Raw genomic sequence first — 14,946 nt, 5'->3', positions numbered from 1 at the left:
GTGACTATGTCTGTTTTTGCAAATTATAATTCGTTCATGCTAAATTCATGCATTAACTTCTCTAGGTGGGAGAGGGGGAGGGGGCTCAGGGGCTCGGTATCAACATTTAATTATAGCTTTCACGTCATCTGAAGGATTGCTCTGCATAATTGGGAGGCTGTGTCGCCTGTCTAACCCGCTCTCCTCTCCCCTACCACCCTCACCCCAGACCTTCCCTCACTAAATTTAAACAATGCCTGGCGAGTTACGGCACAGATCTTGCTTATTTGAGCACATTAAACATTCCTCTGTGTGTTGACAGTCCATTCAGTGTCTCCTTGTGTTTTTTAAAAAAGACTTTTTGAATCCTAGGCATCCTACTTGTTAGGGACGAAGCAGTCCTATTTCTGCTTTTTCTGGTCTGTTCCATGGCTGGGTGAGGACAACTGCCCACAGTTCTGCCTAAGATGTAGTGTTTTTGGAGCAACTCCATATATAATGATAAATTCTGTTATCACTCTGACAGCATTCAACATATGGGACTGCCAAGCTAGAAAAATAGGCAGTGTTTGTTTCTCTTTCCCTTTCTGTAAAACCTTGTTTACCTGGAGGCATCTGTATTTCAAACTGTCAGTGGTAAATGTATTAAATTTACTTCTTTAAATACATTTAGAAATTCAGATCATCTGGAAAGTCAGCATGAATGAGTTTATTTGGTTCTTTTCTGCTTGTTTTGTAGATTATAAGGGGTATACTTTTTTTAGAATGGCCAACTTGTTTTTTGGGGCGGGATTATCTCCAAATTTCATTAATTTTGCATTCTATAAATGAAAGCCACCTGTTATGCTGTACCGTGCTAATTATGGTAGAGGACAATAATGAGGAAGGACAGTATTTGAAATATGTGAGGGTTTTGTTAAGAATTTTCCTGCCCACATCTGTAGTGCTTATTTTTACATGGGTGTGTAAGCATGCATAGTGCCTATTTAATAATGGCATTTGGTGATATTTAAAAAAAATACTTCGGATTCAAAGTGAGAGTCCTTTTTATTCTTCTCGTTAACATTTTTGTACGCTGTAAAAGATAAAGCTATTAAAAATATTTTTTTAAAAAATATTAGTTTAGCCCTAGCCAGTTTGGCTCAGTGGATAGAGCGTTGGCCTGCAGACTGAAGGGTCCCAGGTTCGATTTCGGTCATGGGCACATGCCTGGGTTGTGGGCGCCATCCCCAGAGGGGGGCGTGCAGGAGGCAGCCAATCAATGATTCTCTCTCATCACTGATGTTTCTATCTCTCCCTCTTCCTTCCTCACTGATATCAATAAAAACATTTTTTTAAGTGTTAGCTGAAACTGAAGCCTGAATTTTGTGACCTTACAGTAAATAGGGTTCTCTCTGGAAGCCACATTCTGAATGTCACATTCAGCTCAGGGTTCACTTTGTCAAAAATCATCTGAGCCCAGCCCATGTGGCACAGTGGTTGAGTGTCATTCTCTGAACCAGGAGGTTGAGGTGTGATTCCCAGTCAGGGCATGTGTCCGGGTTGTGGGCTTGATCCCCAGTGGGAGGTGTGCAGGAGGTAGTCGATCAATGACTCTCTCTCATCTTTGATATTTCTGCCTCTCCCTCCCTGCCTTCTCCTCTCTGAAATCAATAAAAATATTTCTTAAAATGTTACCAGAAAAATAATGTGACTTAATATGGACTAAAGGCAGAATAGCTAATTTGCTCTGATTTTCCTGACATCTTCAGTTCCATTATATCTTTTTTCCCTTGAGTCTATAGAAAATGATTACAGGTAGATATACGAAAACATGTCTCTTATTTTTTAAAATATATTTTTATTGATTTCAGAGAAGAAGGGTGTGTGTGTGTGTGTGTGTGTGTGTGTGAGAGAGAGAGAGAGAGAGAGAGAGAGAGAGAGAGAGAGAGAGAAACATCAATGATGAGAGAGAGTCATTGATCGACTGCTTCCTACACTCCCCACACCGGGGATCAAACCCACAACCTGGGCATGTGCCCTGACCAGGAATCAAACTATGGCCTCCTGGTTCATAGGTCGACACTCAATCACCGAGCCACCCCAGCCGGGGCAACTTCACTCTCTTCTTGTCTGCATGGTTTCTGACATGAAACCCACTGTAATCCTTCTCCTTATTCCTCTCTACGTAAGGTGGTTTTCCCCCTCCTTGAAAATATTTGTCAAGATTTTCTCTCCTTGGTTTTCTGATATTTGAATACATAGCATAGGCATAGATACCAATGAAAACATGTCTTTTAAAGTTCTTGATTTATTGGCATTCTCTGTGAAAACGTGTTGCTTTCCCATGATTTGTGTGGTTGAGACTAACTCAGGTCCTATCCGGATTATGTCAGGGCAACACAGATTTCCTTCAGCTTTGGTTGCGTTGTGCACCCGGGGCCTATTGATCGCTGAGATTCAACAATGATAATTACCCCTTCAGTTGGGGCCGCCACTCCCCGGGGACCCTTTCGCTGTTAAGCACCGTGAGCCATCTCTCCAGAGTGACCGCTTGGTTTTTAGATTCCCCGTCTCCCTTTTGAGCACACAGGAACACAGAGCCAGGGCCAGTACCAAGGGTCTCCGATCATTCCACTTGGAAGCGATCAATAGATATTGAGTGAGACGCTGCCTGTGTTCAGAGCCATGCGCTGGGTAGTGTTAAATTAAGAAATGCTTACGGTCTGGGCCTAGCCCTGTCCTTGTTTTAGTTCCCCTTTCAGTGGGAATTTATTGTTATGAGCGATGGGTTCCTCCTGGGTTTTCTTTTATTCATAGATTTACTGGAGTCTGTAATCCAGAGCCACTAATTGCTCTGTATAAAAACCGACTCTCAGCTATTCTCTTTTGGTTCTTCAGCATCTAACTCTTCTTGGATGGATATCAAGAAAGAACTGTCCTACTCAGAAATTCATTTGATAATTTTGTAGTGGCCATGTTTTCTGAGCCACCTTGCACAAAGGTTGTTTTTTTGTTTGTTTGTTTTGTTTCATTTTCTCTCTTCTTCCTTGAGGGGAGAAGCAGAGAGAGTGTTTGAATCCTCAAAGCTTCGAGTCCCGAATATTTTAGTGAAACAGATTAGTAAACATCAAGGATAGTTTTCCCAATCTTTGAGGTCCGAAAACCCCCTCCCCTCTTTGGCATCTTATAAAAAGTATATTCTAATGACTCAAAGCAGTCATGAGTTCAGTAGCCATTTAATAAAAACAGATTTGAAATCACCATAGGTTATATCCGTCGACGTTTGAAAACACTTGAATTTGGAGAGGTCTGTGTAGGGAGTCCACCGTTGGTTCCTGCTGTGCGGGCGGATGATTTTTGGGTGCTTGGTGATCTCCCCCACGGGGAGGTCTGGGCCTGCCCATTCATTGCCTGCTGTCCGTTGCCCACTCGTCTGCTGTCACACTGTCCCCCCACATCTGGGGCTTATGGTCACTCTGCCTACGCAGGGTTGCGATGAACAACACTTACTTTACGGTAGAAAAAATCTCGTAGCATTATCTGGGAATAACCAACTTTTGTGTGTAGCTCAGGAAAGCCAGAAACCAGTACAGAACAGCCTTCCTAGGGCATGAAGCCCACTCTAAAGAACACGTAAGTGGGTCGATGACCACTCTCTGGTCAAACCAGCAAAGGCTATATTAGCCCTGAGCATCCTTCTAGGGCTGAGTTTGCTTGGTTGCCTGTTTGCATTGGCGTCTGGGCTCAGAGCGTCTTGGGACGCATGTGGGACAGTCATAGAAGTCATGCCCACCCCCAGGTGGACTCTTTTTTTTTTTTTATAATATATTTTATTGATTTTTTTTTTTTTTTTTTTTTTTTACAGAGAGGAAGAGAGAGGGATAGAGAGTTAGAAACACTGATGAGAGAGAAACATCGATCAGCTGCCTCTTGCACCCCCCCCCCCCCCACTGGGGATGTTCCCGCAACCAAGGTACATGCCCTTGACCGGAATCGAACCCGGGGCCTTTCAGTCCGTAGGTTGACGCTCTATCCACTAAGCAAAAGCGCTTTTGGCCCCCAGGTGGACTCTAAATCACCAGCGTTTCTTTGTGACTAATGATCACGACGGGAAAGCGACTGCTCCAGAGGCAGGCTGGCACTCCAGCCCTCTTAGAAAGAGTTTTTGGCCGGCATGCCAGTCCACTCCCTCCCTTGCTGCACACGTCGAGAGCGGCTCCAGGAGCCGGCTGCCTCGTCCTGGTAGAGCTCCGTGTGAAGGAACCGCTGTCAGATACTGTCTCTTTCCAGATTTCAACCCGAGAGAGGACTTCTTGTTTTCCGTGTCAATTCTTACAGGCGTAACGATTTTCAGATTGGAGGTGTCCAAGCCGGGTTGGGCTTTTTTGTGGTTTTCTCTCTGACACACGTTCCTTGGGCCCACCCGGAGGAGAGAGAGGTTGCCCCGGCCCCGTGGGGCCCGCTGTGTGACTGGGCCTCTTGAATTCCACTAAGCGGAGCACAGACAGCATGTGTCATAAAGGCTGCTGGGGAAGGGTGAAGGGCAAAATTAGTGTCTGTGGGTGGGCATGTGTTCTCATCACATCGCCAAAGAGCCGCCGTGTGCAAAATCTGGCAGGCACTTCCCCCAAAGGAAAATGAAACGGCCCCTTTTTCTGCTTTGAAAAATATTTGTTAAAAAACATAACAAACCGTCATGATGGAACTCTTAGAAAATCCTTGTGATTGGGGTGTGTGTGTGTGTAAAATAATCTCAAAACTGAGGTTGGAATAGAAGAAATAGAAAGGGAATAATAAGATATTTTTGGGGATTCTGTCACCTATATTGTGAACATGATAAGCATATTCTATTCGTCGAATATACTGGAACAGCAAAGGATTAGGGGAATGTTTGGAGCTAACAATTAGGGGAAAGTCTCTTACGCTTAACGTGGCTTCTGTTCTCGGAGATGACTTTGTAAGAAAAGCCATTTTTATCTCAGTAAAACCCTCCACAAGGAAATGCCTGTGTTTTTTATACATGCAATTTGTCTGGTATCTCAAGGAACAGAGCATAGACCACATTTACATTTAAAGCACAAGACCTCCCTTTTACCTTGAGATCTTGCAAATTTGTTAATTGTTTCTCATAGTGTAGAAGAACATTTCTTAGATTAGGGGAGGTGTGTGTGTGTGTTTTAAATATATTTTATTGAGTTTTTACAGAGAGGAATGGAGAGGGATAGAAAGCTAGAAACATCGATGAGAGAAAAGCACCGATCAACTGCCTCTTGCACACCTCCTACTGGGGATGTGCCCGCAACCAAAGTACATGCCCTTAACTGGAATCGAACCTGGGACCTTTCAGTCTGCAGGCCGACACTCTATTCACTGAGCCAAACTGGTTTCAGCTGTGTGTGTGTGTGTGTGTGTGTGTGTGTGTGTGTGTGTGTGTGAATGTTTATTTCTTTCGGATTACAGAAACCTTATTTTGCCAAAGCCCAACATTTCTGAATTTGGGTCCTTCTTGAGTATACCCATTTCAAGTGGCCCTTTTTTGTTTCTCATATTGTCTTTTTTTTGTATGTGGCCAAGTAGATGCAATTCTACTACACATAACATAAAATGTGCCATCTTAACTATTCCTAAGGGTTTCAGTAAATTATTAGTGCTCACTACATGCATGTAACAGAACCCTAGAACCTTTTCATCTTGCAAAACTGAGACTCTAAATGCATGAAACAACTCCCCATATCGCCCTCTCCCCAGCCCTTCACAACCACCATTCTACTTCCTGTTTCTGTGAGTTTGATTACTTTAGACAGCAGAATTTAGACATGGAATCATGCAGTGTTTGTCTTTTTGTGACTGGCTATTTCACTTAGCATAATGCCCTCATGGCATCATCCATGTTTCTGCATACGACAGGACTTTTTTTTTTTTTAAGCTGAAAAATATTCTGTTATATGAATGTTCTTTATTCATTCATCCTTTGATGGACATTTAGGCTGTTTCCATCTCTCGACTGTTGTGAATTATGTTACAGTGAACATGGGTGTGAAATCAATGCCTTTTGTGATAAGACTTGACTTTCAAAAAATGTCAGGGTTCATTCTCTCTACGCAGCCACACAAGAAAAGGTGCCATCGTGTCATAACACCTTGTGTTTATCTAGTCTTTTTGGTTTACCCCACAGCTTCCATAGACCACGTTGCTCAGTGCAGGACACGGCTGGGTATGTAGCCACGGGCAGTCCGGGATGGCATATTCATGGTGCCTTCAGGGGCTGTGACCTTCCTGCAGGTGAGCTTAGTCCTGAGAGTGGCGGAAGCACCCCGAGAATGACGTGAGCTGCTGGGGAGTTCCTCTCAACCAAGCATTAAACAGGGCTCTTTTATTCTTCCTTCTGATGCTAGTTGGCAGCCTGCAGTGACAGCATGGCTTCAGGGTAGTGTCATTGCATCTGTTTGGCCATCCAGACTGCCACCGGGTCGGTAAAGCTCCCTCGTGGGAGAAGTTGGCCGTGGCTACTCGGTTGTCCTGCCTTGGACAATGGGCCGTGGTCTTAAGCCACCACTGACTGCATGGCCTAAACGATCGATTGGACTTCCTGGCGTAAGCATGCTGGTGATGGGCGGGAAGGCCCAAATTCAGCACCTTGGCCTCCAGGGGTCTCCGTCTTCTGTGCAAGAAGCTCGAAATCAGATGGCTTCCAGCCCTGCCACGGGCTGGTAGACTTAGGTGTACAGATAGCTCTTCCCCAGAGGCTGTCTTTGAAACCAACCTAGAATACTGTCCTACACATGACACTATTTTAAAAGTATTGTGTTAAACTGCGGGCAAGCTTAATAGCGAGTCAGCCTGCACATTCTTTGGACTGCCCAGCTCTTTTATGGCAGGAAAGTCACTTAATGGGAGCACGTGCCCCAAGTGGACGGCTCTGTTGTGTAATAACTCAGAAGGAAATGGCCCTCGTAGGTCAAATCCTGTTCCTCTCTGTGGTCAAGCAGTCAAGAAGGCACCGCTGCCTGAGTATCCTATGAGCCTGAAGCTTGCCTGGTTCCTGCCGCTTCTAATTGCTCGCCAGCAGGCATTGCCGCCATCCAGGCAGAGAACAGCTGTCCCAGTGACGCTTGGGATTCCTAATCAATAGGGTTGACTCGGATACCCTTGCTGTAATTTGGCGCTTTCCTTTTGGTTTGACTGCTGCTTACTTAGGTGTAAAGACTTCTCAGTCTTATTAGTAGATGATCACCAGGTTGGCTCTTTTCAGAGCTATTCAAGACCCAGGGGTATGGAATTCCAGGGTCCCCAAAATGAAGCCTAAATCAGGAGTTCAAGAATCCTTCCTTGCTTGCCCTTTCTTCCCAATCCCACACCCAGGTGGGGGAAACTCTTGGCCAGAGCTTAATAGAAGGGACCACTCCCATTGGAGGGGGAGGGAGATGTTTCTCTCTCTTAAGGAGACTCTCAGTGGGCAGTAAAAACCATTTGGGAATAGAACTGTGACTCAAGCATTTTAGGAGTTGATTGGACTTTCCTGCTGCTCACCAGTTTGCTTTTCCTGTGGAGAAAATACATTCCAAATTCCAACAACTGATTCTTTTTATTTTTCTTTTTAATATATTTTACTGATTTTTTACAGAGAGGAAGAAAAAGGGTTAGAGAGTTAGAAACTTCGATGAGAGAGAATCATCGATCAGCTGCCTCTTGCACACCCCCCACTGTGGATGTGCCCGCAACGAAGGTACATGCCCTTGATCGGAATCAAACCTGGGACCTTTCAGTTTGCAGGCCGACACTCTATCCACTGAGCCAAACCGATTTCGGCTCCAACAACTGATTCTTATAAGGAAACTTCTGGATCCGAACTCGTTTGTGTCATTGAAGCATCCTGGACCCAGTGTGAAACGTGAAGTGCACAGAGTTGCTTTATCAAAGTATCTCTCCCCATTTTTTAAATTAAGCAAATGCGTCATTACCTTTTGCTACTGGGACAGCTGTCTTGAGTCAATTGCTAGACCAGATAGATGAACTATTGGGAAGAAAGGAGGCAGATCCCGCTTCTCGTCTTTGCCTGCGTTTGTCCCATAAACATGTCCTGAGAATTTTCTTCTGTGTCTAGCTGGAGAGAATCTCACATTTGTGGACGTGTAAACCCAGTCAGAGAGTGAAGTCGTACCTATTTGACTCAGAGGATCTTATTAAAGTCAATTTTCAGCATTTTCCTGGGGTTTTTGTTTGTTTCGTTTGTTTGTTTCGTTTTGTTTTTTAAAACACTTTGATAGACTAGCTTCACTCCTGGGAACTTTATAATTGCATAAGAACACTTGCACTGAGAGAACATATCTGTTAGTTTGTCGTGGTTTCAGGTCTTTGTGGTTTCAGGGTTTTTTTCAATTCAGATGTTTTCGGTTACTGTTTTACTGCTGAAAGTTTTCTGATCTGCTTTTGTAGAATATTTGTGTGGGTTCAGTTTGCTGATTCCTTTGGGACAGCTAAAGGGCTTTAAGGAGATGTTGGTTGTTGTTTTTTTAATGTGTGTATTTAATATAATTTTTTATAAAAAAAGATCTTAAAGGTCTTTTAGCCCCTACCCCTCATTTTACATATGAAGAAACTGAGGCTGACGAGCAGAGTTCAGGTGCGAGAAGGAGATGTGAGGTAGAGGTTAAGTCTGCTGACTTACGGCACAGCTTACACTGACGGATCCAAAATGAGACTGCCTCTGTCCGTGGGGAACTTTGCCAAGCTGAGCAGATCCCACTTTTTTTTTCTTTTTCTTTTTTTGTCATGTGGTTGTGTCATTAGGGATACCTCTTCATTTCTCCTGATGACTTCTTAGACAGTCGGTTGCCTATCCAGTACGTTTTAAGGGCCTAATGAGAATAACTTCTCTTACATCCTCTCAGTCTGTGATGGGGGACCTTTTTTCTGCCAGGGGCCATTTGGGTATTTATAACATCATTCATGGGCCATACAACATTATCCACTTACAAATGAGCCTGCCCTATTTGGTCCAACATTTGACTAACTCACCCCTAATGCCTTGGCAGGCCCAGACCAAATGATTTTGCAGGCCTCCCATGGCCCTCGGACCGGATGCTCCCTACCCCTGCTCTAGATCCACTCGCTTGGATATTGGGACCTTGGCCACCGCACGGGACCCCTTTAAGACAAAGTGCCAGGGGAGAGAGGGGTGGTTTACGGAGAGGAGAGCTTAGTCCTTTTCCTGTTTCAATGCCGGTGACCTTGAACAAGTCCCTCCTCCAGTGTAGATTGTAACTTTTTCATCTAAGTGAGGGACTAGGGTTCGTAGTTTCTACGATTCTTTTTGGCATAAAAGGCGTGTATCTAAGCGTGTTTGGGTGGCTCTTCACGGTCCTAATGGAAGACCTAAAGTCTGCCTGGAGGCCCAGCTCTATTCCAGTCTCCACCCAGTAGGTGAAGAGATCCAGAATTCTTCAGGGAGAACAAATGCTTTATTTGCTTCCTAGTGGTAGGCTTTTCATCTCTGATGAGGGCGGTTGAAGAAAGGGAACTAAATTCCCTTTGGTAATTCCTGCCATTCACATCTGCTGGAGTACAGCAGAGAGACTGGCACCGCAGGCTGCCTTCCCTCCCTGTGGGCTAACCTGTCGCCTCCTTTTGTTTGAGAACAGGTCTTATTAAGGACTGGCTTGTAAAGGATTTTGTAGGTTTAGAGTTTGGTATTAAGTAGTTTGGTAAAGTAATTTCCTGCCCTTTTGACCATGGTTTGCTTTGGGGGTTGGGAGGGATGGCAGGTGGCAGGTAAAAATGGGGACGTGCCCAAACTGGTTTGCCTCAATGGACAGAGTGTCGGCCTGAAGGGTCCCGGGTTCGATTCCAGTCAAGGGCATGTGCCTTGGTTGTGGGTACATCCCCAGTGGGGGGTGTGCAAGGGGCAGCTGATCGATGATTCTCTCTCATCGATGTTTCTGACTCTATCCCTCCCTCTTTCTTTCTGTAAAAAAATCAATAATATATATATATATATATATATATATATATATATATATATATATATATTTTTTTTTTTTTTTTTTTTTTTTAAATAGGGGAGGTGTGTCCTGGATCGAGTGAGGAGAAATAATTGGACTGGATTCTCAGTACCGTTATCAGCATCTTCTAAAGTTTACTGTTCATCTTCCTTTAGAGTGTTGCACTATAGAAAAAAGTCTTTTGTTTTTGTTTTTCAACAAAACATTTTGCCCAAAGGGGTGCACAGTCAACCCTCACCAGCTCCTGTCTGCTGCCAGCATTTTGCTATTAATGCTTAATCTACAGGACTTACCCCGCTCTCTATCCCTCTCTCCATCCAAGCCACCTTGTCACTTTTTACGCATCGCACAGTAAGTGACAAACATCAGTATGCTTCTCCTCAGCGTTTCAGCGTGTGGGTGCATAAGGAAGCTCTTCCTCTGTTTTCTCCGATTCAATGAGAAAAGAAGAGATTCTGAGAAAGCCAGGCCCAGCATTCAAGGGCAGCGATTTAGAGACCCAAGTTAGAGATTGTTAACTTTAATCCAACCCCCTTGGTATGTATGTGTGGAAGCATCCATTTTTCTATTACATGTATACTTTTAATGTGGTGAGAGTTCATTTTGCTCAGTAATTTAAACAATTGGGTGTTTAAATGTGGTTGTAAATGTAAAATCTTTGGAAGGGTGTGTAAAAACAGGGAAGCATGCTCTCAAAGTAAAAAGTGGGAGGAGAAGACAGGGCTCGCTCTCCAGGGATGAGTTATTTTTTGTAAGTTGGTAATCCTTTGATCCTGATTATGAACTCCACTGAACTGTGGGCAAAGCAGAGCGGCAGACAATAAAGGCAAAATTGTAAACCTGGGTTTCAGGCTTGGGCCTCTACCCTCCCAGACTCCCGGTCCCCACTTCACACCATGCTGTCACCCTTCAGGGCAGAACCATCTTTCTCTCTCTCTCTCTCTCTCTCTCTCTCTCTCTCTCTCTCTCTCTCTCTCTGTATACACACACACACACACACACACACACACACACACACACATATATATATATTACTGATTTTTTTACAGAGAGGAAGAGAGAGGGATAGAGAGCTAGAAACATTGATGAGAGAGAATCATCAATCAGCTGCCTCCTGCACACTCCCCACCGGGGATGTGCCCGCAACCAAGGTACATGCCCTTGAACGGAATCGAACCCGGGACCCTTCAGTCCATAGGCCAACGCTCTATCCACTGAGCCAAACCGGTTTTAGCAAGAACCATCTTAATCTTTAAGAAGTAGATTTATTCTGTTTTGGTTTGAATAATTTTTTTTTTTTTTAATAGTTTGCTCATGTTCAGGTTGTCTGTGTTTGGATGATTTTGGACAAAACTCAGAAGTCTCCTATGAATGCCTTGAGTGTTCATGAAGTGTTGTAGTAAAACCTTTCCATTATTTCCTAAACTGTTTTAGCTGTTCGTAAGATTCCCATGTGAACATTTAGAGAATTTGTGTATAACACAATGATCAAACTCATGTTTTAATGCAGAGAATCGTTTGCGGTTGAGTTTTTTTAAAAGTAATCTTTCCCCCCGCCCCCCCCCAAAAAAAATGTTTTTAACTTTGTTGAGTTTGTGGAATTGTAAATTTTTTTTGGGGGGGGGGTTATTTTACAATTGTATTATATTTACTTTTTCTGTTGTTGGAGGACAGTATGAGCTAGTTTAATTTCCTAGATCCAGTGTTTTAAACTAAAAAATAATTTAAAACGTGTACCACAGCCTACTATTGAAGAACTTACCCACTGTACAGGTAGCTGCTCCATGAGGCTGCAGAGGTCCCCAGTGGCCGAGCAGGAAACCCACCGAGGACTCAAGGGGTGTGCGACCAGGAACCTCGGGCTGGGCGAGTTAGGATTTCTGCTGTTAATAGAAATCAGAGCGAATGGTTTTCAAACTTCAAGGAAAAAAATGCTTGTTCTTCACTGATTGATCGTGCATCCCCTGCATGCACCCCCGCCTGTCCTGCCCCAGCACCCCAGGCGCGACCTCAGCGGCGCCTTCTCCTCCCAGCCGGTACATTACTCACCTCAGGAGGTCCTTGCTCAGCCCTAGCCGGTTTGGCTCAGTGGATAGAGCATTGGCCTGCAGCCTGAAAGGTCGGTCCCATGTTCAATTCCGATCAAGGACATGTACCTTGGTTGCGGGCACTTCCCCAGTAGGAGGTGTGCGAGAGGCAGCTAATCGATGCTTCTCTTTCATTGATGTTTCCATCTCTCTCCCTCTCTCTCTCTCTCTCTCTCTCTCTCTCTCTCTCTCTCTCTCTCTCTCTCTCTCTCTCTCTTCCTCTCTGTAAAAAATCAATAAAATATATTTTAAAAATAAAATAAATGGTTAAAAAAAAAAAAAAAAAAAAAGAGGCTCTTGCTCAGGAAAGTCATACTGACACGGGTCAGCTGCCAACGAGCCATTAAAACAAAACCTCACCTAGACCCAACTTCTCACATTCAGGTCCTGAAGCTAAGATTTACTTCGGCGGATGATTCCTTGTCCGGGTCTGATACTACACCGCGTTATGGTTTGGGGTTGTCCATTAGCAGAACAGCCCTAATGCCTTTATCTAATGCCTTTCTCTTCCTTCTGCCCCAGCTGTAAGTGATCTGTCATCGTGGGTATTATATATTTAGTATTCTTGTGGTTTCTGAATGTAAGTGCTGCGTTTAAATGTCGGTAGGAAAAGCATGGTTGCTGTTTTAAACCATAGCTTCGTCCTTCAGACGTCGGACATAATAAGTAAATCAAACCAAAAGATTTTTATAAAGAGGTATGCAAAAAAGAGAAAAGGATTGAGAACCATAGAAGTAAAAGCCAGCTGCGCCATTTCCTGTGTGATTCTCATCATGGAAGTTTCTGTCTATCTCCCTTCCTCTTGGAAATCAATATATATATATATATATATATATATATATATATATAAAGAAAAAGCTTACAAGTTTCACTTCCACTCTCAGTCTTCATTCCTGTGTGTCTTCGCTTCATTTCCTTTCTCTGGCCCTTTCGGGTAGCAGGGCTCAGCAGCAGAGAAAGGGGGACCTGAGTGGTGAGCAGCACACTGCCCCGTACCCTCCACTTGGGACAGCCCCACGTAGCATCTGTTCCCAAAGACACGTACAGGGCGGCCACCTGGCCCCAGTGAGAGAGGATGTGCCGGAATACTCAGTCCACTCGCCCTCTGGCGCCTGTGGCCTGGGAGGGTAAGGGAGCACCTGGGAGCTTAGAAAACGTGTCTGTTGACAGTGCGTTGTAATTGAAAGAAAACTATTAGAGGCGCATATTGTGCTGAATCAGCCCTGCGGGTTAGGGTCTGGACTTTTTATTTAGAATCATAGAATCCCTAGCTTATGAAAACAGGAGTTAGCAGTCATTATTCTAACAGAGTATTCTTGTATTAAAATTTCAGTAGGAAAATAAAAATAGCCAGAGGCCACGTCTGAAGAACGTTCACGGGCTGGGCTTGGTTCTAAAGAATGATTTATAAATCATCACGTTTCATAATCGTGCCTATTCCAAACACCAGTCGTGTCGCAGTGCCTTTCACAATCATGGAGGGAGCAGCTCTTTCTCTGTGCCCTAGACAGTGCGTGGGGGTGAGGAGGGCTATTTATATGCCCCAGTGTAGCTAGGTAGCATCCACAACAAAGATGTGGGAATTAAGCGAGGCGTGCGAGGATGAGAATGGGCATGCTCCCTGCTTCCGCCTCTGGGTGAGGGTAGAATTTGGACCCCGAAGGCTCTAGTGACCCTGCAGTGCTACAGAATGTACTGGCTTATGGTGCAATGCTGAAGTGGGGATTCCTAAGACATTTCCACAGGTTCTGAGCCCAGTACATAAATAAAGAAACCTATTCATACCCCCCTCTGGGGCTCCTACAGTATCAGCAGGGCCCCTGACTTGCAGCCTGATTGATTCCTGGAGGAAGCTTGCAGCCCTAGCCATTGCAAGGCAAACAGCCACCACCACCACCACCTTTTGGGTACCATCTATACCACATGTGTCAAACACAAGGCCCGCGGGCCAAATCCGTCCCACCAGGCCTTGCAATGTGGCCCACACCGCGCTGTCATCACTGCACTCCGCTGCGTTTCCATCACAATGACAGTCTATGACTGTTCAGTAAACCATTCGGCCCGCGATTTAGGCTGGATTTTAGATTTTGGCCCCTTCTCTGATTGAGTTCGACACCCCTAATCTATACCAATAAAAGCGCACTATGCTAATTAGGCCTGACGTCCTTCCGGACGAAGCCAGGGCCGGAGGGAAGCCGGTGCCAGCAGCCGGGGGAATTCCATGCATTGGGCCTCTAGTGTTATCTACTGGGGTCCCGTTCCTAGGAACTCATTAACCATTTTAAATTAGCTAAATTATGACGATAAAACACACGAAAGCTCTGGGACCCCTCGCTTCTTACTGCCCACCTGCAGCAAAAGTAGGAGAGGCTCCCACCACCACCACTGCACTCGCCAGCTGTGAGCCTGGCTTCTGGCTGACCACCAGGGGGAAGCTCCTGCACTGAGCGCCCCCTGGTGGTCAGAGCACGTCATAGCAACAGGTGTTCCACTGTTCAGTTGGTTTGCATGTTAGGATTTTATTATATAGGATATATGATTTCATGAAATCAAAGAGCCTTTAGAAAGCTACAGGTACAGGAAGATGGGGTAGTCAGGGTGTGAGTACGATAAACTGCGCGCCTGGTGGACTTGGGGTTCTCGTGGCTCAGTGGGCAGCTGGGGTAAAGAGGGAGCGTGGATCTTAGCTAATCCTCAAGGTGTGGTGCAGTGGGGAAGGGTGGAAAAGAGGGCTGGGAGGAAATTAACGTTTAGCGTAACGTGGAGATGAAGATGCCCTGTGATGAGGTAGGGCTGGCTGAGGAGGGGTCTGGGAGGTATGAATGGGGGATTAAGAGTTCTGGTCTCCATCCCTGAGCTGGGGAGAGGAAGGCCAGAGGACTGCTCACAGATGGCCG

General features: G+C 45.0%; 1 protein-coding gene across 5 annotated transcripts in view; it reads left to right on the top strand.

The window, feature by feature from the left end:
- The window catches only part of SPRED2 (sprouty related EVH1 domain containing 2), a 123,190-nt gene that overhangs the window by 69,712 nt on the left and 38,532 nt on the right, over positions 1-14,946 (top strand). The window lies entirely within an intron of this gene.

This window comes from Pipistrellus kuhlii, unplaced genomic scaffold (assembly GCF_014108245.1).
Source record: "Pipistrellus kuhlii isolate mPipKuh1 unplaced genomic scaffold, mPipKuh1.p scaffold_m20_p_13, whole genome shotgun sequence".
NCBI classification, from domain to species: Eukaryota; Metazoa; Chordata; class Mammalia; order Chiroptera; family Vespertilionidae; genus Pipistrellus; species Pipistrellus kuhlii.
Note: the sequence above shows the minus strand (reverse complement) of the source record. Positions and strands in the feature narration are given on the sequence as shown.